At 35.6% G+C, this 26,485-nt stretch overlaps 1 protein-coding gene and 1 long non-coding RNA gene across 2 annotated transcripts in view; one reads left to right on the top strand and one right to left on the bottom strand.

Annotated features, from left to right (window-relative positions):
• Positions 1-26,485, bottom strand: part of GABBR2 (gamma-aminobutyric acid type B receptor subunit 2) — a 1,106,195-nt gene that overhangs the window by 634,673 nt on the left and 445,037 nt on the right. The window lies entirely within an intron of this gene.
• On the top strand, positions 5,050-10,584 carry LOC128660647 (uncharacterized). Its single transcript, XR_008402569.1, has 2 exons — positions 5,050-5,083; positions 10,350-10,584. It is a non-coding gene; the product is annotated as an uncharacterized LOC128660647 (long non-coding RNA).

Raw genomic sequence — 26,485 nt, 5'->3', positions numbered from 1 at the left:
GGGTATCTGGAGATTGTTATGTCACTTAGTTAAAGATCCTGCTGAATACTCCAAGGACTAACACAAGCCCGCAAAATGTTTTATTTTGGCTACTGAAGCTAGGCTTATAATCAGATATATTGTTGAAAGTGTTGTACCTGTCCTGTTTTCATGCACTTAAGTAAAAATGAGGTAATGCTCATGGCTCGATGGTACATGCTTGGATTGAGCTAAGTCCAGATTCTTCAGCTGTTAAGACATGCTTGTTTAATGCACCTTGTAAAACGTAATGTTTGCCATATGGGCATGTTGCCATGATTAAGCTGTAAGAAGTTTCAATTTTTGTTTGACATCTTACCTCAATAAAAATTATTAAAAAAAAAAAAAAAAAAAGATTCAGTTTAAGCAGCATGCCCCCTTTCCCTATATTTGTCATTGTGATTTTTAAATAGTTGCGCGGAAACGTCATCACGTCATTGCACATGACGTCACTGGGCAAAACGTAAAGCCCCAGCGATGCCTGTCGCTATACAGGCCCAATCGCCGGGGTAGGAGCCTCCAGATCTCCCTCATGGTGGGAGAGTGCTAGCAACTGCTCTGAGCCTTTGTTAGCACCTTACTGAGACAATTTGCGATGGCTCAGAGCTGTCGTTAGCACTCAAGGGGTTAATGGACCTTGCTTTGTGCACAAGGGGCAATGCCACGCTAAAACAGAAAAGGGCCTTCCCAAAGCTATTGCCACAAAGTTGGAAGCACCCAAATGTCTAAAATGGCTTAGTATCCTGTAGCATTAAGAATACCCTTCCCTGGAACTAAAAGGCTTAGCCCAAACCCTGAAAAATAGCTCAAGTTCATGTGAGGCTTGTGTACAGGTTCTTGGACATCAAAACCCATTTTACGAAGCTCTTGACACACAGATCTTGTGCTGACATTGCTTCAAGAGTCAGCTCGGGACTCTGTAGTGAGTGATGCAACGTGGCTTCCCAGCTCTATTAATTTGCATGGTCTACTGCTTCATGGCTGGTCTGTTGCCCCTAGATGCTTCCACTTCACAATAATACTACTTACAGTTAACTAGGGCAGTTCTAATATGGCAGAAATTTCATGGAATAACATATAAAAAGGTGGCATCTCATGATAGTACCATGTTTAAATATAATAAAAAATCAAAACAGCTCACATTAAATCGTCCTTTGCAAGCATGGAATAAATGAACTGCCGCGTCCAGATCAACCACAGAAGACAAAATGTAATTCCAGTATTGCATGTTAAAAATTACCTATTTTGGGTTAAACATCACCTTCGCTATCTAGGGATCAATCTAACCAGAAGCTCTTCAGAACTATATCAGGCAAACTTCCCCCCATTATATAAATCTATTAAACAGGACCTTAGACATTGGAGCAAACTAAGATTCTCTTGGTATGGTAGGTTGTCTGCAGTTAAGATGTCAGTGCTCCCACGGATCTTATACTTGTTTCGCACCTTACCTATAAATGTTCCAGCACAAGATCTGGAAGATCTTCAAAAACACACTAATAGCTACATAGGAGGTAATAAGAAAGTCTGAATCTCATCTAAGTTACTTAATAGACACAGAAAGCTGGGGGGAATTACGGCACCCAATTTTAAACATTATTATCAGGCGGCCAGGCTGGCACAAACAGCCCTCTTCAGTGAATTAGATGAGGATATCATTTGGACGAACGTAGAGTCAGATATTATAGACTTAGATCCACGATCATTGGTCCTGTGGGACCCAAAACACTGTACTGGTAAAAATCATACCAGCTTCCCTATCTCAGACTTCATGATCAAGCAATGGTCCAAACTCACTTCAATCCTTCAGCTACTTCCACATAGTTCTATCAAAACACCACTAGTTTGTATAATTAATAAGGAACATATTCCAACTATTAAAAAATGGGAAAATAGGGGATTGTACATGATAGCAGATTTGTGGGAGAGGGGTAAAATGCTCACTTATACACAATTGCAAGAAAAACTCCATCCCACTAAACTCCACTGGTTCTTATATTTGCAAATCTCTTCTACAATACATCACCTCACAGCATTAAGCCTGTATAAACCTCTCACCACCCTAGAAACTATCTGTAGTTCGCTAACGAGACCTAAACAGACAATATCACGACTATATCAGGCAATTCAGTGTGCCTCAGGGAATAGTAAAACCCCTCTACAAGTTAAATGGGAGACAGACTTTGACAAGGTTTTTGACATTCAAACCTGGAATGCGACTCTATATAATGCAGGTAGGGGGTTGCTTAGTGCTGAAATGTGGGAAAACATTATCAAGACTGACTTTCGCTGGTATCTTACCCCACTGATCACTTCACATACAGACACGGAACCAAACTCTGTTACAGAGGATGCGAGGTGGGATTGTCCGCACTCACATAGAACATGGAATAGACTATCACACTTTTTAAGCTCCATCCTGGAAAGCCCCATTAAACTCTCAATGGAACAAGCACTACTACATATTAGACTTAAAGAGTTCAATAAATATATATGCTCCATCCTGAGGTGAAGTTATATTAAAGATAAGACACTATTATAGTATTTCGGCACAGGCAGCTGTACTACAAGACACTCAAGAAACCTTCCAGAAAGTCTGGTACTACTGGATTATATATGATACTCCAAAAACCAGTATAGAGGGTTTGTGAAAGGCCTTCTGCATTTAGGTACATACCTCAAAGATTTAAAGGTATTTCAGATTCGAATAGACACTGAGTTACACCCCACGACGCAAGAGTGGAAGTCCTGTTTAAGTCCTTCCTTGTTTTCCCCCCCTACTCCCTTGCCTTCTGTTCCCAACTTTTCTTCTTCTCTCTCTTTACCATGTACATTGTACACAATAAGAAGTTGAGATAATTCAGACTTCTATAGAAAATTGCAGAGTAACCTAATATGTTTTTATTATTCGCTTCAGGTTATTACCGGTTATTAGGCTCTAAACAGAACTGTGTAAGCAATGATAGCGGTTTGTACGCAACAAAGTCAAGTTCTATTTTTTCCATTCTGGATGAAACGTAATGTGTTACTATTGTTGTTACACTGTACATTTTCCTTGAATTTTTGTTATTTACGGTGTTTTGATGATAAAAAACAAAACTACAATAAAAATTTATATTAACTAAAAATTACCTATTTTGTTCTGTATCAAGGCCCGTTGGTATGTTAACAACAACATTTCGGACCTACTATAGGCCTTTAATAATGTTAAGACATGACTAAGGGCCTAAAGTAGGTCCAAAACTTTGTTTTTAATATTCCTATAGATCCTGATACAAAATAATAAAGTCCTTCTTTGATCTTCTTTGATCTCTTTAGTACTATCCATTGAACTGCCAATGTGTATCTAGAGAGATTTCATGGCTATATGCTGGATTTTATGCACCTTTTATCAATGGCTATTATTACATTATAAATAAAGCATACTGTTTCAAAAAACTTAAGTAAAAAATATAGATTTTTGACTAGGCACAGGATGCATTTATTTAGCACTTACTGTCCCCTGTGTATGGTTTGAGACCTGGAGTAGAAATAGAGTAAGTGTGGAGCAAAATAATGCCTTGTTTAAAATCTAACTTTTATTTCAACACAATTCCACATACAATTTAAAAACACAAACTGGCATAGAACAAGTTTTGAAAGAGACTTGGGCAATAGAAATGATTAAACACTCGTGAGAGAGTAGACAATTGGAATAGTATGGGTTTGTTAGTACTAGGGTATCTAGTTATGATAATGCAACTGGTGTTGGACAATTATATGTATCCTTGCATATCATATATGTATATTATTGATTAGAATAATTTCTCTCTTTTAAGGAAGTTAAATACCACTATATTCACTTGTATAATATAAATATTGTAGGGAGGTAATAGTGGGTAATACTTAGTTGGATTTATATGAGTTAAAAAAGAGAGAAGATATATTATTACTGTGTAGATTCAGTGATTTATTATAGTACTATATACTGTTATACCAATTATTCTTCTGTATATCTTGTGGTACAAATATAGAATTGTATTATGGAGTGATAATAATAGCTGAAATAAATTACTAGGTTATTGGTTTCTAAGTAATATCTATATACTATTTGCGTTCTGTATCAAGATGGTGTATATTGTGTAATGTTATCAGCTTAGGTGGTAATATAATACTTGAGGGTATAGATTAATTTGATTGATTAATATAAGAGTGCTCAATTTTAATATCTACTGTCACTAGCACAGAAAATTTGTTGGGATTATTTAGAGTTATATAACTTTTGTGCTTATCCGAATTGTGTGCTATAGGCGCTTACTGTTTAAAGCATACTGTTTACCTTTCTGCACATTTCATTGTTTTATATGCAGGAAATGGAATATTAGCAATTTTTGGATGTATTTTACAGAGGAAGCAAGGGGAAAAAAATTATGGATGTATATTGCAACGTTGTTATGTTTTCATTAATTAAACAATTTATTGGGGGTTGAATTTTGAGTATTTTTGCTTTAAAGGGACATTAAACACATTTTATGAGCATAGTATTGAGGTTATTCCTCGCCTACCTCTGGTCTTGGGTGCAGTTATGTTGTAATCGGTCTTTCACTAGATGCCAGTGCTGACTTGTATGCACATGTGCAGTAACTCTCCTTCAGATACCTGCAGTGTAACCTAGGTTCCATAATAGTAGCACCCAATATCAGAGGGAGGTGCATGAAATGTGTTTAGTGTCCCTTTAAGAGAAATCTTAAAAATAACAATGTGAATTTGATAAAAGAAAAGTTGCATTATTAATATGACCGGACACAGACTGCAGTAGTGCCAGAAATGATGCAACTATAAAACAAAGCTATTGGACATGTGCATTTGTTTCAGTAGTATACAGATATTTGTTTTGCTATTATATATTTTAAATATTCTTTAAAAGGTAAAATACGTATCTATAGTGCTCTGGGGAGCTGTGCTAATCCTGACCCTTCTTTACAGAGCCCACGGCCGCCCTAATAGGAGACAAAGGACGGTGGATCCCAGTGCTTACGCTAAAGGAGAAGGGTCGGAATTAGAGCAGCATCCCAGCGCACTATAGGTAAATATAAAACTTCAGGTGACACCTGCAGCAAAAGAACATTTACATTTGTTTTAATAAAAAATAATGTAAATATTATCTTTTTAAATAAAACGTATACCAATTAGTGCATGTAACGTATAATCTGAAAAATGTATTTTTCAGAATATTCGTTATGAATGATTAATCTGGAACAAATTATTTGCTGCAACACAAGTCTAAAAGATATATATATATACACACAATACACAGAGCTTTCTAAAAGAAAATTACATCAGGTTTACAAGAGAATTCTAGCATCCTGGTGAGAGTATTATTACTGCTAAGCAGCATAAAGATATTGTTACTGCTACCAGAGACGCTATTATCCACACAGTGATGAATATAGACCATCACAAGGAATTCAATTGCAAAAAATGTGAATATTAAATGATTAACTATCAGAATGCCATATTGCACAGATGGGTATTGAAATCCTAATGCTGCTTATTATGTGTTGTTTCAAATATTGACAATAGATTTCTGACATAGCACTTAAAGGGACAGTCTACACCAGAATTTTTATTGTTTTAAAAGATAGATAATCCCTTTATTACCCATTCCCCAGTTTTGCATAACCAACACAGTTATATTAATATACTTTTAACCTCTGTGATTATCTTGTATCTAAGCCTCTGCAAACTGCACCTTTATTTCAGTTATTTTGACAGACTTGCAGTTTAGCCAATCAGTGCCTGCTCCCAGATAACTTCACGTGCATGAGCATAGTGTTATCTATATGAAATACATGAGCTAACACCCTCTAGTGGTGAAAAACTGTTAAAATGCATTCTGAGAAGAGGTGGCCTTGAAGGTCTAAGAAATTAGCATATGAACCTCCTAGGTTAAGCTTTCAACTAAGAATTCCAAGAGAACAAAGCAAAAATGGTGATAAAAGTAAATTGGAAAATTGTTTAAAATTACATGCTCTATCTGAATCATGAAAGTTTACTTTGGCCTAGACTGTCCCTTTAAGTAGGGTGACCATATTGCCGCTTTAAAAAGGGACACATATGAAAAATACATATGTCAGGGTTCTTATACAAAACATTTCTTTTAACATCCCTGGAAACAACCCTGACATATGTATTTTTCATATGTGTCCCTTTTTAAAGTGGCAATATGGTCACCCTACACTTAAAGGGACAGTCTAGTCCAAAAAAAACTTTCATGATTCAGATAGGGCATGTAATTTTAAACAATTTTCCAATTTACTTTTATCACCAATTTTTCTTTGTTCTCTTGGTATTCTTAGTTGAAAGCTTAACTTAGGAGGTTCATATGCTAATTTCTTAAACCTTGAAGGCCGCCTCTTAAGAATGCATTTTAACAGGTTTTTCACCACTAGAGGGTGTTAGTTCATGTTTTTCATATAGATAACACTGTGCTCGTGCACGTGAAGTTACCTGGGAGCCATCACTAAATGGCTAAACTGCAAGTCTGTCAAAAGAACAAATAAAGGGGCAGTCTGCAGAGGCTTAGATACAAGTTAATCACAGAGGTAAAAAATAGATAAATATAACTGTGTTGGTTATGCAAAACTATGGAATGGGTAAACAAGGGATTATCTATCTTTTAAAACAATAACAATTCTGGTGTAGACTGTCCCTTTAAGGTGGTGTATATAACCAGCATCCTCTAGTAAGGGGTTAGAAACAAAGTTAAATTCAGCTACAGCTTAGCAATGCACTACTGGCACCTAGCGGAACATATTTGGTGAACCAATGACAAGAGGCATATGTGCAAAGTCATCAATTACCAGCTAGCTCCCAGTAGTGCAATGCTGTTCCTTAGCCTACATATGTATGCTTTTCAGCAAATGATGCCAAGAGAAACAGTATATTAAATAATAAACAGAAAAGTTTATTGAAATTGCATGCTCTATTTGAAACATGAAAGTTTAATTTAAATATCATGTCCACAAGCATGATTTAAGCCTTTTTTGCTTTTTAAAGTGTCAGTAAAACTAAAAATTAATGTTATATAATTGTGCACATAGTGCAGAATTATATAACATTATTTTACTGCTATAGTTATAAAACCCTTTTTTCCCTTTTAATATTTAAAAAACATGCCGCTTTTACAGACCCGCTCTCTGCTCTCTGCTGAGCGGGTCTGTTTTTTTAGTCAGCGCATCGGGCCAGCTGTATAGTCACAGCCCGGCCCGACCGCGCCATAAGACTAAGTGCAGCTCGCTCCTGCTCTGTCTGACAGCAGGAGCGAGCTTCACTTAATGCTATGGCGCGGTCGGGCCGGGCTGTGACTATACAGCTGGCCCGATGCGCTGACTAAAAAAAACAGACCCGCTCAGCAGAGAGCAGAGAGCGGGTCTGTAAAAGCGGTATGTTTTTTAAATATTAAAAGGGAAAAAAGGGTTTTATAAATATAGCAGTAAAATAATGTTATATAATTCTGCACTATGTGCAGAATTATATAACATTATTTTTTAGGTTTACTGTCCCTTTAATTTTAAATAAACCAAAAGCAATGATGTTTATGAACACGTGAACTGAGCATGTGCAAAATCTTTATTTTATAAAGAAGTTTTTTTGCATAAATGGGTAATTGCAAGGTTTCTATATGTATTAGCATGGCTTCAAATTTGAAAACCCTTAAAAAAGTTAAAGGGACAGTCTAGTCAAAAATAAACTTTCATTATTCAGATAGGACTTGTAATTTTAATCAATTTACTTTTATCATCAAATTTGATTTTTTCTCTTGGTATTCTTAGTTGAAACTAAACCTAGGTAGGCTCATATGCTAATTTCTAAGCCTTTGAGGGCTACCTCTTATCACATGCTTTTTAAATCTCTTTTCAACACAAAGAGACAGAAAGTACACGTGGGCCATATAGATAACACTGTGTTCAGGCACAGGGGGTTATTTAAGATTTAGCACAACACAATGCTAAATTTAAGACAATAGATAATAAATAGTCACAGTCATGTGATCAGGGGGCTGGAAGAAGGTTCCTAGATACAAGGTAATCACAAAGGTAAAAAGTACATTAATATAACTGTGTTGGTTATGCAAAACTGGGGAATGGGTAATAAAGGGATTATCTATCTTTTAAAACAATAACACCGTAACATATTGCTAAAATTGTTTATATTTTAAAATAAAATGTTCCAATCCATTAAGTTATTATACAGAAACAATAGGATAAAAATAATGCTGAATATTTGCACAGATTAGATCATTCGTGGACACGCTTGTCTTTATATGTTGAAACGCCATAATGTAATTACTAATGTTGTTCACGATTAGGGAATAGATGGTGAGATGAATTAAAAAGTTAGCAATTTACAGTGATGGCTCAAACTGATTACATCTGAAGAGGATTGTCTGATAATCAGTCTGTTGGCAGCATAATATACTGAAATGCATCTGTCAGTATCTACAACCTCACTTTATTTCTTTACTATTTAACCTATTTAAAAGATTAGTATTTTCTGATTGGGATGAACAGACAACTTTATTTTGCTAAACAGTAGTCTATAACTATATAACAAATAATATTTCTCATTTACATATCTTTCAATAGATTTCTGCCAACAGCAATATTGCTACCATAGAGTATTATTTCATATGAGTCTATTCAATTTAATAGCTTCGTTTTACTTACATTTTAAAATGGAAGAAAACTAGTTTATACATTAAAGGGACAGTCTAGGCCAAAATAAACTTTCATGATTCAGATAGAGCATGTAATTTTAAACAATTTTCCAATTTACTTTTATCACCAATTTTGCTTTGTTCTCTTGGTATTCTTAGTTGAAAGCTTAACCTAGGAGGTTCATATGCTAATTTCTTAGACCTTGAAGCCCACCTCTTTCAGATTGCATTTTAACAGTTTTTCACCACTAGAGGGTGTTAGTTCACGTATTTCATATAGATAACACTGTGCTCGTGCACGAGAAGTTATCTGGGAGCAGGCACTGATTGGCTAGACTGCAAGTCTGTGAAAAGAACTGAAAAAAGGGGCAGTTTGCAGAGGCTTAGATACAAGATAATCACAGAGGTAAAAAGTATATTAATATAAATGTGTTGGTTATGCAAAACTGGGGAATGGGTAATAAAGGGATTATCTATCTTTTAAAACAATAAAAATTCTGGTGTAGACTGTCCATTTAATGTTTACATTTCCTTAAATTTTTAGAATGTTTTATTTCTGTAAAGAGACATGAACCACTTTGATGTTGTAAAATAAAATGTTTAATTATACATAGTAAAATCAACTTGGCTGAGGAGGAAAAAAATAGTCCCTCAAAACCACATCCATAACAGCTCAGCCACACCCAAAACCACCCAGTAATGCCCAGAACAACAAATTGATTCTTTCCATGGACATCAGTGCCCCCCCATTTATTGGGTTTTAGAACCTCCACTGGATTGACCACTATAGAATCTTACTTTTAATGGTCCCTAACAGGCCTCAGCAAAGATAAAACACATTTTACTAACATCAAGGCAGTGGCAACTTGTGCTGAATCCAGTAACAAGTCTGGATGGACTCCTCCAAATAAGGCAAGTGGTGAGGGGAGTTGACCAACTGAAAAACAATTGCAGCAAAAAATAAGTTAATGTATTTGGAAAGATTTATAATTCGGTAGGTATGTAAATTTTTATGAAAGACTCCAGAAAAGTTTTATAATGACATAGGCCTAGATTACAAGTAGAGCACAAAAGTACTAGCTCTATGGTGGGCTAACAATGTTAGCATTCAAGCAAAAGCCTAGGGCACACTAACACCTGGAGGTCACCCAATAGACTTCTAAGAGGCGTGCTACAAAACTCAGGTCCTGGCTTTCAATCAAGTGCTAACCCAAAGGTGCCCCCAAGTCAAACCTGCACTAAACAAAAGGGGGTTTAGAGTTCTTCATGAAGTCAAAAACTTTATTTTAATATAAAAAACATAAAATAAAATATATATATTTTTATAGTTCTTTATGCTTTTGAGCGGTGTCACTGTCTGCCAATAAAAAAAGAAAGTTATTTTTGAACCTTGAAACAACACTTTTTTATACAGGCTGGTTCATTACAACCCATTAAAGGCTTTAAAGTGATGGTAAACTCTAAATAATCAAATGTCATAAATGTAATCTTTGCCATTAAAAAAGTACATGTGTACCTGGTGAAAGGGTTAAATTAGTGTATACAATAATGCTTTTATTATTATTATCTACATTGTTATGCAGGCCCACATGGATAAACTCATTTTTTTTTTTTTTTTTTTTGACAATTCCAGTGAACATCCAATCAGCGTGTGTGTCAGTTGACAATCTTGAAGTCCAGCCCCTTTAAAGCCCATAGAAAGTCTATGTAGAGAATGGGTGGGACTGCTCTATACATCACAGACCAGTCAAAAGAGGAAATGAAGGGTGACGGAGGAACAGACAATACCAATTAGGATTATAAACCTTTTATTATAAAATATATATACACTTAAATAATAAAAATTATTATGTGGTTTTACTTGCAAACTAATATATTTTTTATTGCAACATTGTTATAGTCTGAAATTTACTATCACTTTAATCCTATATAGGGCTAGATTACAAGTGGCGTGCTATTATTAGTGTGAGCTACTAAAATCAGTATCGCAACCATGATAGCTTGCGTCCATATTAAAAGTAAAAGTGTTCGGTCAAGCGCAAACAAATTTTGTGCGGGTCAAGTTTGCGCAACTTAAAATCTAGCGTAAAGTGTAAGAGTTAAAATAAAATATGCACCACACACAACATAAATGCATTAAAATAAAGTGTTAAACTCATATATACAGAACTATTTGAATATAAATATTAATAAACATTTTATGTAAGGGTTAAAAGGTATATGGTATATGGCAAGGTGTTTGAATGGAAAGGGCTTTATTGTGTGTGTATACGAATATATATATATATATATATATATATATATAGATATTTATATATATATATATATATATATATATATATATATATATATATACACACATATATACAGTATATATACTGAATGTATATATCTATATATATATATATATATATATATATATATATAAATATGTGTATGGGTGTGAATATACTGTATATATGCATATATGTGTATATACATGCATATTTATGTATTTATATGTATTTAAATATGTATAAATATATAATATATAATATATATATATATATACACATATAAATACATTTCTTTACAAACACACACACATATATATATATGTCAATATATCAATATATATATATATATATATATATATATATATATATATATATACATACATATATATATACAGTATCTCACAAAAGCGAGTACACCCCTCACATTTTTGGAACTATTTTATTATATAATTTCATGTGACAACACTGAAGAAATGACACTTTGCTACAATGTAAGTAGTGAGTGTACAGTCTGTATAACAGTGTCAATTTGCTATCTCCCTCAAAATAACTCAACACACAGCCATTAATGTCTAAATCGTTGGCAACAAAAATGAGTACACCCCTAAGTGGAAATGTCCAAATTCGGCCCAAAGTGTCAATATTTTGTGTGGCCACCATTATTTTCCAGCACTGCCTTAACCCTCTTGTGCATGGAGTTCACCAGAGCTTCACAGGTTGCCACTAGATTCCTCTTCCACTCCTCCATGACGACATCACAACGCTGGTGGATGTTAGAGACGTTGCGCTTCCCCACCTTCCGTTTGAGGATTCCCCACAGATGCTCAATAGGGTTTAGGTCTGGAGACATGCTTGGCCAGTCCATCATCTTTACCCTCAGCTTCTTTAGCAAGGCAGTCGTCGTCTTGGAAGTGTGTTTGGGGTTGTTATCATGTTGGAATTCTGCCCAGCGGCCCAGTCTCGGAAGGGAGGGGATCATGCTCTGCTTCAGTATGTCACAGTACATTTAGGCATTCATGGTTCCCTCAATGAACTGTAGCTCCCCAGTGCCAGCAGCACTCATGCAGGCCCAGACCATGACACTCCCACCACCATGCTTGACTGTAGGCAAGACACACTTGTCTTTGTACTCCTCACCTGGTGGCCACCACACACTCTTGACTCCATCTGAACCAAATAAGTTTATCTTGATCTCATCGGACCACAGGACATGGTTCCAGTAATCCATATCCTTAGTCTGCTTGTCTTCAGCAAACTGTTTGCGGGCTTTCTTCTGCATCATCTCTAGAAGAGGGTTCCTTCTGGGATGACAGACATGCAGACCAATTTGATGCAGTGAGTGGCGTATGGTCTGAGCACTGACAGGCTGACCCCCCACCCCTTCAACCTCTGCAGCAATGCTGGCAGCACTCATACGTCTATTTCCCAAAGATAACATTTGGATATGACGCTGAGCACTTGCACTCAACTTCTTTGGTTGACCATGGCGAGTCCTGTTCTGAGTGGAACCTGTCCTGTGAAACCACTGTATGGTCTTGCCCACCGTGCTGCAGCTCAGTTTCAGGGTCTTGGCAATCTTCTTATAGCCTAGGCCTTCTTTATGTAAAGCAACAATTCTTTTTTTCAGATTCTCATAGAGTTCTTTGCCATGAGGTGCCATGTTGAACTTCCAGTGACCAGTATGAGAGAGTGTGAGAATGATAACACCAAATTTAACACACCTGCTTCCCATTTACACCTGAGTCCTTGTAACACTAATGAGTCACATGACACCAGGGAGGGAAAATGGCTAATTTGGACATTTCCACTTAGGGGTGTACTCACTTTTGTTGCCAATGGTTTAGACATTAATGGCTTTGTGTTTAGTTATTTTGAGGGGACAGCCCATTTACACTGTTATACAGGCTGTACACTCACTATTTTACATTGTAGCAAAGTGTAATTTCTTCAGTGTTGTCACATGAAAAGATATAATAAAATATTTACAAAAAGGTGAGGGATGTACTCACTTTTGTGAGATAATGTGTGTGTATATATATATATATATATATATATACACAAAACACAGAAGGGTACACATCCTATGACCCTGCAACATGCTCAGCCCTGGGTGCTCACTGGCACTCTCAGGAACCTGTGCTGTCACCAGAGTCAAAGGCAGTTAACCCCAGACAGGTCTGGGTGCATAAACCATAGGGAAAATTACAAAACAAATTAATACAACACACAGAGAAAGTCCAGCACTCACTTACAAGCTCTTAGCTAAGATTAAAAGCAAAAATGGAAGGGTTAGTTACCGCGTATGGCCAAATGGGACAAGCCCAGGTACCATGTCAAGTTCCCTTCAAAAACCTAGGACCCTAAAACAGCCACACAATGCAAGCTCTCAATCCAACAAACTGGGAACAAGTGAAGGGTGCACAGGCTTATGTAATCACCCTAGACATATACAAACACAGAAGGGGATTGTACTCTCAGACTGGACTGGGTACACATCCCATGACCCTGCAACATGCTCAGTCCTGGGTGCTCACTGGCACTCACAGGAAGCTGTGCTGTCCCCATAGTCACAGGCAGTTACTTACATTTTACTTTTAACTTGCAATATGTGCGCTAACTTTACTTCCAGCAGTGTTTGTGTGTGACTTGTAATCTGGTCCATAGCCTTTATATGCTATATTAAATTTACATATGAATGTTTTAGAACAATATAGCATATCTACATATAACTTGATTCATAAAGGACATTTTACTGTCATTTGTATCTTTTCACCCCTAGTGTATATTTGTAAATGTGACTGAAGAGTGCTGCTTTATAAATATATTTGAAGTGTCCAGTAATCTCATCAATGTAATTCTCTATAAGTGCATTTTGGTTGGAAGGCATTTAGCTTGCTTGATTTGCCTCAAACTATAGTCACTTTAGTTAAATAATGCCAAGTACTATTTTTAACAATATTTTTTTCAGTTGCTATTTCTAGAACTAAAGCTTACATGTAAGCACGGCATAGTAAATCCTTTTGTCATTCAGAGGAGTCTCTAATCCTACCAGATGTTGATCATAAGAGAGTCCTAATGAGAATTGGTCATGGCAGATGGTTTGCACACTCAGACATTTTCGTTCCGTTTGTCTGTGCAGACATTCCGTAGCAGAGGTCATTATTCTCTTTGCATATACAGATGACTAATTAGGTTGTCCTCCAAAAATGTCACACTTAAAGAGACTCTGTGTTTATTTTTTTCTGAAAATGTTGCAGTTTTTGTTGTTTGAAAAATATTTCACTAAGAAATAAAGCAGCAAATTCTCCACAAACAGCAAATTGGGGTTTTTCCTTATCAGTCAGTAATCATTATTAGGACATATACAACAGATTACACTGTTTTAGTTTAGCAAATTAAAAAAAAAATGTATTTACAAAATGTTCGTTTTGAAAATAAAACATTGTAATTTTTATAATATAATATTTTATGTAAAAATGAAGGGGGAAAAAATCAGACACATAAAAGGCAATACAGTTTTTTTCTACACATAATTTCTTTTTTCACTCTCAAATTCGAACAATATTATTATTGGTGGGTAGATTTTCAGGAACACAGGATTAAGTAGAATTGTCTCAAAGAAATTATATGGGGTTGCTGCCCCCTAAATATGCTCTTAGCTTTCATGAGTGAGTCAGAAGACAAAAAGCCAAGCTTCAACCTCTTTGGAGAAAGGAGATTGACCCAAAACCACATTGAAATATACAGACACAGATTAAATAATCATGTCCAGCAAAGTTTTTATATCATTGTACTTTGAGTGTGATGTAATTTAAGTATATATTTGGTTTTCTGTAATAATCTGCACACTGTCAGTACCAAAGCTTTACTTTATAAAAGGCAAGGGGGGGTAGGGGGGGATATACTGCCTATATCAGTTTTGAAGAACTTTCTAATAAAAAATGCTTCTTGCATCAACACAAAAACACATGCAACTGGTAGAATGTAGACCAAGAATACAAGTTACCCATGTGGCATCTTGGCCTAACAGTTCCACTGAAACTTCATGAAGACAAGTCTAGGAAGATGCAACTATCAAAGTAAAATGATTCTAGAACATTAAAAGAATTGCCTTTTTTATATACCAGCAGGATCACTTGGCAAATTCATTGGGCTATTTTCAAAAATATCAGTGCAGAAGTAGGATCAATGTCCATAAAAATGTATAAAGTTTATTCAAATTACAATTTTAGTATATAATGCATACACTACCATATTTTCTGACATTCCAAGAGAACAAGGTTTAAATCCAATGAGTTAAAGAAATGTTGAAATCTTTGTAGCCTACTTTCTGGTAGCGTAATGAAGAAAACAATTTCAGATGATTTAATGTTTGTCAAGATTCCAAAATGTTTTTTGGAGCTCTGACAACATACAGACTGTATAGAAGAGCATCTTATTGATATCCCTTTAAAGGACCATTACACTTGACATTTCAACAATGCATAAAATGTTTCATTATTACAAGTAAAACATTGCAGTATACATTCACTAATTTAATCATTCAGAATTTGGGTTTTGGAACCTTTTAGACAAATTTCTCACAGATTTATATGACTTTGTCTACTACAAACAGTTTAGCACTAACCTAATTAAGGCAATCGGTGAATTACACAAAATCATTCGACTTGAAACGCTGGTAGAATACACATCTAATTCAATATAGCCATTTTTATACTGTTAGCTACATGCTAAAGCATTCTTCGCTATTTTATTTGATTACAATTAAAGGGACATAAAAGAAGTTGGGATAGAGACAAAATAATATAATATGTACTTTAATTACTTTACCTGCAAATTTATACTGCAGTGCCTCGCAATTAACCCTTTCTTTTTAGTTTCTGAATTGTAAAGCTCCCCCCACACAATTCCTTTTATGGCTGTATCTATGTTTATTGTTCTTTTGGTAAAATGCAAAAGTGAATAGGGATTATTTGCTGGAGCATGCCTAGAAGCTGTGAACTCAGTTGAAATACAATGCCTGTGTCTAAACACTGATAAGAGGGGTGGAGTTAGCTGCTCCAGGCAGTTTAGCTATGTAATTAATTTTGCTTATTTTTTAAAATTATTTTAAAATACTTGCAGCAATTTTTTTAAAAAAATTTTTTTTATGAAAACTATTTTAAATTAATTAGCCCTTTTTGGATATGCACAGATCTCAACCTGTTTTATGTCACTTTAAAGGGAAACTAAACCCAATTTTTTTCTTTCATGATTCAGATAGAGAATACAAATTTAAACAACAAATCAATTTACTTCTATTATTTATTTTGCTTCATTTTTTATATATCCTTAGTTGAAGAAAAAGCAATGCAGGCTTCTATGTGCAGCAACCAATCAGCAGCTACTGAGCCTATCTAGATATGCGTTTGAAGAAAAATGCAAATTATATCAAGAGCATAAAACAAATTAGATTATAGAAGTAAATTAGAAAGTTGTTTAAAATTGCATGTCCTTTCCAAATCATGAAAGAAACATTTAGGGTTTCATGTCCCTTTAAGTCTTCCTATTGTCTTCAGTTGCATAGTTCCCTAATTGTTAACTCAAATTTCATGGAGATTAAGAAACAACATAGCAACTCAGAATAACATAGTTCTATTATTAACAATTATAATATGCCTGTAATGGCTTTCTATAGTAACTGAGGATCATTGAAATTATACATCATCAGCTGACTCACTTTATTAGAGCATTGTAAGATAAAGCTCACACTTAAGTCAAGCATATTTTTCCAATGATTAATTTATGCTAGTCACCTTTCTGAAGGGGAGGATTTCCTGATGCAATCTTCTTTTTGTTGTTTTTACTTTAAGTCTTTTATGCTGATAGGCACACTCCCCCTCCCCCTTCCTGCATATGAAAAGACCCATTAGACAAACAAGCCAGCTTGAATCTGTAGATATCAGTATATATCTAAAACTTTGGGGCTTGTTTAGGAGTCAGAAAATCAGCACAATGTTGTTTACAAATAAGTAAAACTATACATTTTTACAAAAACACTCCCAGATAGGCTATATAAATGGATCATCTACAAAACATGTATGTAAAGAAAAATCTAGTGTACAATGTCCCTTTAAAGTAAACCCTATAAAATTTGCCCAAATGTAATGGATTTGAATACTGGTGTGGAATTTTTCTCATACAATATACGAAGGAACGTGTGTTATCATATCACAAAGATACTTTAAAAGCTAATAATAAGCAGGTCATCCCATGTTTTTTAATGTATTGGATAATATCAGATTTGAAAATTTTAAAGAAAATGATTTGCATGCCACTTTGCACGTGTTCTGTTAGAATGGAACAGAATGCAATTTTAGCCAACAATAACTTCCACTTATTCATTCTCTTTTTTGCATTCTTTTATTTTTCTAACTTTACTTTCCATTACTCTGAAATATAGGTAATATTAAAAAGCTATACTTTACACAATGAAAAAATGTATTTATTAAAATACAATAACACAGCAATGTGTATAAGGGATTAAGTGCCCTTTCGTCTCTGAGTTTAATTAAACTAAACCCAAACTTTAACAATAATGATTAACCAGGAAAAATAATACACAGACACAGCGATTGGAAGTTTTTAGACCTGTGGGTCATATTTATTATCCAGCACCAAAAAAAATCTGGCATAAACGCTTTAAATTAAAGAGAAACTCAGGTGTCTCAATTCAGGTCCTTACTTACTAACTCATGCTAAACTGGGCCCAGGTCGCCAATAGTCAGTGGAACCCAGCTACCACAGTATCAGATGGAGGCGAACAAAGAAGAGCTCTATGGCCCACTGTATACCAAGGAGGAGCACCCCCAGACCCACACCTGGGAATGTCGCCTCTCATGCAATTAAGAACATATAAAGTTCACCAGCACTATATGGTAAAAAATTCTTTTATTGAAGATCCTTTTAAAATTAGCAGCGTTTCGTGACCATATGTCACTTAATCATGCCTGACATATGGTCACGAAACGTTGCTAACTTTAAAAGGATCTTCAATAAAAGAATTTTTTACCATATAGTGCTGGTGAACTTTATATGTTCTGAATTGATTTGGGGATTTGCAGTTTAACCCCAGCACCGTGCACTATCAGTTGTGCTGTATTCAATTATGGTATTGGCCTCTCATGCAATAGCTGTGACTCAACTGTCTCTCTGTCCGAGGCCTGAGCCCACACCAACCCCTTAGTTAGGGTGCAATGTAAACTTAACAACTCCAAACCAGTAGGTCCCAGGCCAGCTAGTCGTACAGCATGCTTAACCCAGGGGAACAAAAAAACTACTATCCCAGGACTTAAAGAGCAAGGTTGACTAACCCTTCTTAGGCACCAGACACAGTAAAGACTACTTCAGAAGCCATAACCAAATGCCGCTCCTTAACCAACAACAAAACAAAAGGGGGGTGATGGTGGAAAGCTTCTTGAAGAAAAGAAGACTAATTACAGTCTTCTTCCTATATGAAAAAAAAACACCTTCTCAATTACACACCTATTCAGATAGATGAAAACAGGCAAAGAGAGAGGTACGCTTGCTCACAGTGGAATTGCTGGAAATCATGAATTTGTTTGAAGACCAAATAAGTACAGGTACAGGTATACAGGGTCACAGTTAGGAACGCCTGGCGCGTTTCGCGCATGCGTACATGCGCTTCATTGGAGATGCCCTATACTTTTTATTTTGTTAATCGCAGTACAAACTAGCTATAAAAAGAAAAGTTGCCCTCATTTAAAAAAAAAAAAAAAAAGTTCTAAAGCAATCAAATCAAGTGATAGTTCCCCCCCAAAACACCCAATCTAAATTGTCCATAATATGCAAAAATATTAAACACGTTAAACACTAAATTCTTTTTATGTCCTTCCCTGCAGGTATCTGAAGGAGTTGCTGCACAATGTGCAAACTCATTAGTGATGGAATGCAGTGAAAGCGAGATTTCAACATGACTAGAGGGATACTGGGGTTAACCTCAAAACTTTACTCATAAAATGTATTTTCGTTTTTAATGTGCCTTTAAATATTTTGTTATTAAATTTAATCTGTAAAATGAAGGAATACTACATTGTTGGATATGCAAACAGTTTATTTTTTTAAAAATCCAACTTTTCAGAAATAGGAGATTCTACAAAATGTTTTCAAATATATAGAAATATTTTTGTTTTATATTCTTAACAATGACAAAGAAAGAGACACATTGTGTTAAATGTAAAAAGTTTAACTTGGTTCATATAATGCAATTAAACTGAGTTGGTGATCCAGACAGAAAATCACACAGACCATATAGTTGTGAGCATCTGGCATTAGTAGCTCCACCTGTATCCCAAGACTCAAGAGAGCTGCACATTACTTTCGGAATTTTACTCATGCATTAAAGGGACATCAAACTCATTTTATTACATATACTTAGTAAATAGACATGTGCATGGCGAAAAAATTCGGTTCAGTTCGGATCGATTCGGAATTTTTCAAAGTTCGGTTCGGATCGATTCGAATTCGGAAAATTTAGAATCGATTCGTTTCGGATTCTTTTCGGATTCATTCGGATTCGAAGAAATTCGGCTGCATTCGGTTCGATTCGGTTCGGAAATTCGGCAATTCGGTAAGTGTTAGATGGGATTAGACTAGTATTATACTGTATATTAGGTGTTAACCTAACATACTGTATAATACTAGTGTAATCCCAATGGCCATCCGAATTTACGAATCGATTCGATTCGGTTCGATTCGAAAAATTCGGCAACATTTGAATTCGGAAATTCGGTTCGATCCGAATCGCCGAATTTGACGAATTTGCCGAATTTCCGAATCGAACCGAACCGAATCGCACATGTCTATTAGTAAATATCAGCAACTGATGGGAAGTTCTAATAAAAAAATAATGATACTCCAACTTAGCGTTTTAAAAAAAAAAAAAATTGTGTCCCTTGCTGTGTATTTAACCTCCTAAAAGTTATGATAGATATAGTTAAAGTCCCGCTCACTGTCACAAGACATTGCATCATATCAGACAATCTGCCAAAAGCTTATAAAAAAGATTATTTGTCCATTTACATTTATTAATATGTAATGTTACTTTAAAATTTAAGATTGTGCTCATCATAGTTTGTCTTTGGGCATTCTGATTTATGTGTTAATACTTTCTGAAACAGTATTTTTGACACTTCTAGCCCTAGCCCTATTAACTCGGACTTAAAGGGACAGTCAAGTCCAAAAAAAAAACCTTTCATGATTTAAATAGAGCATGTCATTTTAAACAACTTTCCAATTTACTTTTATCACAAATTTTGCTTTGTTCTCTTGGTATTCTTAGTTGAAAGCTAATTCTAGGAGGTTCATATGCTAATTTCTTAGACCTTGAAGACTGCCTCTAATCTGAATGCATTTTGACCACTAGAGGGCATTAGTTCATGTGTTTCATATAGATAACATTGAGCCCACGCACGTGAAGTTACCCTGGAGTGAGCACTGAAGCAGAAGCTTAGATACAAGGTAATCACAGAGGTAAAAAGTATATTAATATAACCGTGTTGGTTATGCAAAACTGGGGAGTGGGTAATAAAGGGATTATCTTTCTTTTTAAACAACAAATTCTGGTGTTGACTGTCCCTTTAAACTCTAAACCTTATACTAGCACTAACCATAAACCTTGCCGTAATAATAACCTGAGCCCTAAATCTACCCTAACCCAATCTGATGCTAGTCCTAACGTTAACCCTGTATTGAAAAAAAAAAAGTGTAAACAGACAAGGCTTTCAACAAAGTATAAACAATTAAAGAATTACAAAATATATTAACATCTCCAAGTAGAAAATGCTGTCGCCCAAAATGTTTCCCATATCATTTCTTCAAGAATGTGTATACAACAAAGTGGCACAAAGGAACTTCTGGTGTGCTTGGAAGCAGAACAGAATTGCAAATGAAAAATATTGAAAGGGTTAACTCTTTGGATGATAATATTACACTCAGGTATAAATGTGTGATATCTCTCTCATCTGTCTGTCTAGTGGATCTAGGGAGCATGGAACAAAGCACGTTTTTTACAGAAATTCAAAAGATATTTACTGTCCTTTTATTATTTTGTATTCTGCCTGTGTTAGTTGAGCTGTGTTGATAAACTATTGCTTTATTATTTATTATTAGGGTACAACAGAGCCTAGCAACATTAGGTGGAGGGGAAGATAAATTGAATTGTAACATACCGCAACAGTTGTTATTAAGATACGTAAAACTGTTTAAACGGGAAGTGCTCTTAAAAGAATAGAAAGGGCAAAACTGAAATGTACAAAGTAAATTTGTGTCATATAAGCCACTGACGACTTTCTGAGAAGGTGCAGTGTTTGAATACTGGTGCACGGGCCCTTAAAGCATATGTACATATGCCACTGAAAAACAGTAAATACTTACTAGAAGCATTTTTGCTAATTGAAGTATATTGCAAAAAAGCTTCACTTTAAAATTTAAATGCATCCATGTATATTTCTATCTTGACCTTTCCATCCCTTTAACTATCACATATAAATTTAATTACCATAATAAAACTATTAATTTCAAGAGGGATTTTTTTTCATTACAAAATTGATTCTAAACATTCAAGGGTATCTAGTTTCCATGCATAACTTTTTAGAACAGAAATTGTCATCCTTGTGTCAAGTAAAACACAAAAGGAAATTACAGAAAATCACTGAATAATGATTTACTTCTGGTTTACTTAATCAGCTATAAACAAAACATGCTGGCATCTCTTTCTTGTAATCATGTCAAAAACTATAATATAATGACAGGAGTTTTATATATGATCTTCAAACACTGCTGTAGTTTTATGTCACGTCTAGAGTTTAGTCACTTTCATTCTTTCAGAACATTACCATAAAATTATTTTGACATTTATTTATTGCTGACATCTAATACATAGCAACTCAGATATTCAATACCAAATAAATATATTGCATTTTCCAGATTTAAAAAAAATATATAAAAAAAATATATATATATACAGTATATACATTAAAGGGACATGAAACCCAATTTTTTTATTTCATGATTTAGAAAGAGCATGCAATTTTAAACAACTTTCTAATTTACTTCTATTTTCTAATTTGCTTCATTCTCTTGATATACTTTGCTGAAAAGCATATCTAGATAGGCTCTGTAGCTGCTGATTGGTTGCTGCACATAGATGCCTCGTGTGATTGGCTCACCCATGTGCAGTGCAATTTCTTCAACAATAGATATCTAAAGAATTAAGCAAATTAGATAATAGAAGTAAATTGGAATGTTGTGTAAAATTGTATTCTCTACTTGAATCATGAAAGAACATTTTTGGGCTGCGTGTCCCTTTAAGGTTTTCATATGACATTTAATTATAGAGAACCCAATAAGGTAAGTATTGTTTTTAGCACATAAAAAGAAAATCTAATAATTAAAATATTCCATTTATAGCACAAAAATCACTTATATCAAAAAGCAAATGCTGAAACTTAAGAAAAGCACAAAAATAAAGTAAAAAGTGCAGAATTATGAAGGGATTTAATGAATAATACCATTCTGATCAGCCCTTAGGTAATATTTGTATTAACCCTTTGGGATCATAATATAATATGAATCTACAAACCCTGAAATCAACAACAAAACTAATGAGGCTAGTGATTGCTGCCAGGTGATCGTTATTACTATATCTATGTGTTATCTATAAGAACATTACATAATGGAACTTCACTCTATCAAATGAGGAGTCTTAAGATAAAAGGGTAATAATGAAATCAAATCAAATCGTAAGAGCTTACAAAACAGTAGCAAATTTGTTAGATATTAGTCATTGTTATGACAATCACCTGACAGCTGGATAGGCAGAATACTACTCATTTGAAAGATTAGCATTGATGCTTTCAAATACGGGGCATACAAGCTAACTAGGTATTGTAAGTGGATAAAAAAGGAGGCACCCAGCCTTCCAGATATTGTATCCTGTATCTATGATAATCTGGGCATGTGACGCGTCCTTTTTCAAAAATGGTCACTTGCCCTGTTGTAGTGTTTATTTTTGGTTGCTAAATCCCTTTTGAAGGCTAATGCACTGTAAACCGTAGACAGATGATTACAGGCAAACTCCTTTTACCTAAAGGGGCATGAGACCTCCTATTTAAAAGTAATAAATAATCCATGCAATCCATATTGTGCATATGTGTCTGTGTGCTGCCTGCTGTCTATAGGGGATAGGGGTTCCATACGCTAAACAGGTAAATAATTGCAAATTTTATGGGTATAAGTGCTTTTGCCCACTGAGCAGGTGATCACCATTAACATTTACCCCATGATTTAATAAAATGGAATTCTGTATTTCATATGAGGGATCTCTCCTGCCTCTAATTAGGTTGGGGGAAGTAGGGTTTCTATAATAATTTATCTGATTTCTAGTGCCCCAGGTGATCACTGATTTTACCAGCAGCATCCTAGAGGACAAGTAACATCCTCAATTAAATTAGACTATTCTTTAATTTGACATGAGGAGGAGTTATTTATCCCTTTAGGAAATCCAGGGGTGATAAGGACTGGTGCTGCATCTGGTTAAGTGAAAGCATACTGTAGTAGGATGTCCTGGTTGTGGTGAGGGAAGACCCCAGAATCTGACTTACACAGAGAAACCCCCTGGAAGATGATACGTGGTTATAGTTTGCACTTTAAACATAATGTGGATGACAACCATGAGTCATTCTCCACACTAAAGAAGTTAATGTTAATCTTTCTTGATGTTCTATTTCCAGATATTTTAACATATGTCGCTTTCATTTTTCAATGGAATTTGACTCTTTACTCTAATTTAAGAAAGTGAACAAACACACCAGAGGATGTCATGGGGTCAGTGTGTGAGCCGATTGTAAGTTATGTCTTTATTTATACTCAATAAAGTGGATGTTTTAAATATAATTATATTGTCTAAAAAAGTGAATTGCTATTGAAAGTACAGATACGGGTCATATCTATTGCTATATGTTTCTACTTTCAAGCAATACATTCTGAATTAACCACTTTTTTAGGATATAAATTGTAGCCCATATGTGTTTATATGGTATTGGACCAACCAGTGGAGGCTCCTCCATTTGTGCACATGAGCACGTGCCCCCCTCAGCATCCCAGAAGAAAAGAAAAAAAACAGAAAAAAAAATATAATTATATTTTTTTTTACCCCCAGAAAAAAATACAATATAAACTTATTTTATTTTTTTTATTTCATTTATTTAATGATCTGATCATGATCATGTAGTAAAAGTTACAGTATAAATAATATTATACAATATACAGTATTAGCCTGTGTAGCCTCAGCCTGCCTGGTCCCTGTACTAAATTTGTCTATCTAAGCCCTAACCGCACGTGCGATAGGCTAAGCTATGGCACTGTGCTTTGCGCATTCTAAAATCGCCTGCTGCGCAGCTCCCAGCCTCCCCATCCCCATAGTAAGCTGTTCGCACACTTCAGCCTGTGCGAGGGGTGGGAGGTGTTAGAGAGAGACAGGCAGCAGGCCAGCAGCAGCCAGTGACAGAGAAGAGCGTCATCACTCACAGTCACGTGATGACGCTCGACAAGCTCCTCCCAGCTCAACGGCGCGAAATCTCATTGTGGAGATAGTCGTTGAGCTGAGAGGAGCTCAAACACTGTGTGTGTGTCTACAGTATGGGGGGTGGGGCTACACAGTGTTTTCATGCTCCAGTGTAGTAGCCGGTAGCAACCCAGACTGAATCCCTGCAATGAAGGATCAGGAACTAAGTGAGTAGGCTCTGTTTACCTACGGCATGTCAGGCTACTTTTGCACAGGTGCTTCAGTTGATAGCAATTACTGAGGGCGAGGCATGGATGCGGTCTGAGACTTCACTGCACAGTGCAATGGCAGCCACAACTGGGTGTTTTAACCTTGCAAAAAAAGTGCAGCGTGGTGCCTTGTAAATGATCACTGAGGGGGGAGGAGGGGAATGTCTGTGTGTATGTCACTAAACAAATTATTATTGCCTTGAAGCAAAACAGCCGTGTTAGCTTTAAAGTTGTCCACAGTAGAATGTATTTTTATTTATCTTCAATTGTATGGACATTCTTAAACGGATTAAAAGGAAATGGTGTGTGCAGCTCGTAAGAGAGGAAGGAGGGGGAGTGTTTTTAGTGTGATGATGAAATACATATATGTTTACATTTAAACATATATGTATTTCATAATCACACTAAAAACACTCCCCCTCCTTCCTCTCTTACGAGCTGCACACACCATTTCCTTTTAATCCGTTTAAGAATGTCCATACAATTGAAGATAAATAAAAATACATTCTACTGTGGACAACTTTAAAGCTAACACGGCTGTTTTGCTTTAAGGCAATAATAATTTGTTTAGTGACATACACACAGACATTCCCCTCCTCCCCCCTCAGTGATCATTTACAAGGCACCACGCTGCAGAACGTCTATTTTTCCCATTTGGTCACTTCCTGGTCACTGCTGATAGATACACACATCTCATAAAGTTTGCCAGAAGCGCAAAATCTGTCACTGATGAAAATGTCTGTTGCTGATCTGACAATATATGACTGGTCAGTCCAAAATCTTACTGAGGGCAGTGAGTTAAATAGAGGTAGAGTGACGGTGTGGGAGAGAGCTGCAGCAGGAGCCACTACGGCTGGGTTATCAGGACCTTTCCCAGGGGTTACAATTTGCATATGCTCATTATGACAGGCAGTGTTTAGCATACACAGAACAGTGGACGGAGCTTCTGTTGTGCTTGCCTGCATACCAGGAATACCAGTCCAACTTTGACTGGTATTCCTGGTATGCAAGCAAGCAAAATAAACGCTCCGTTCACTGTGAGATTGCTGAATAATACTGCCTGTCAATGCTGCTAGTAATATATGTCTAATGTGATCATATACTGCTAGTAATGTATGTCTAATGTGATCATATACTGCTAGTAATGTATGTTTAATGTGATCATGTACTGCTAGTAATGTATGTCTAATGTGTTCATGTCTAATGTGATCATGTACTGCTAGTAATGTATGTCTAATGTGATCATGTACTGCTAGTAATGTATGTCTAATGTGTTCATGTCTAATGTGATCATGTACTGCTAGTAATGTATGTCTAATGTGATCATGTACTGCTAGTAATGTATGTCTAATGTGATCATGTACTGCTAGTAATGTATGTCTAATGTGATCATATACTGCTAGTATATATACAGGGCTGATGTATCTGCTGCTACTGTATACAGGGCTGGTGTCACTGTTGCTCTTGTATACAGGGCTGGTGTCACTGCTGTTACTGTATACAGGGCTGGTGTCACTGCTGTTACTGTATACAGGGCTGGTGTCACTGCTGTTACTGTATACAGGGCTGGTGTCACTGCTGTTACTGTATACAGGGCTGGTGTCTCTGCTGTTAATGTATACATTGCTGGTGTCACTGCTATTACTGTATACAGCGCTGG

The sequence above is a fragment of the Bombina bombina genome, chromosome 5, assembly GCF_027579735.1.
Source record: "Bombina bombina isolate aBomBom1 chromosome 5, aBomBom1.pri, whole genome shotgun sequence".
NCBI classification, from domain to species: Eukaryota; Metazoa; Chordata; class Amphibia; order Anura; family Bombinatoridae; genus Bombina; species Bombina bombina.
This window is presented reverse-complemented; position numbering and strand designations above follow the sequence as displayed.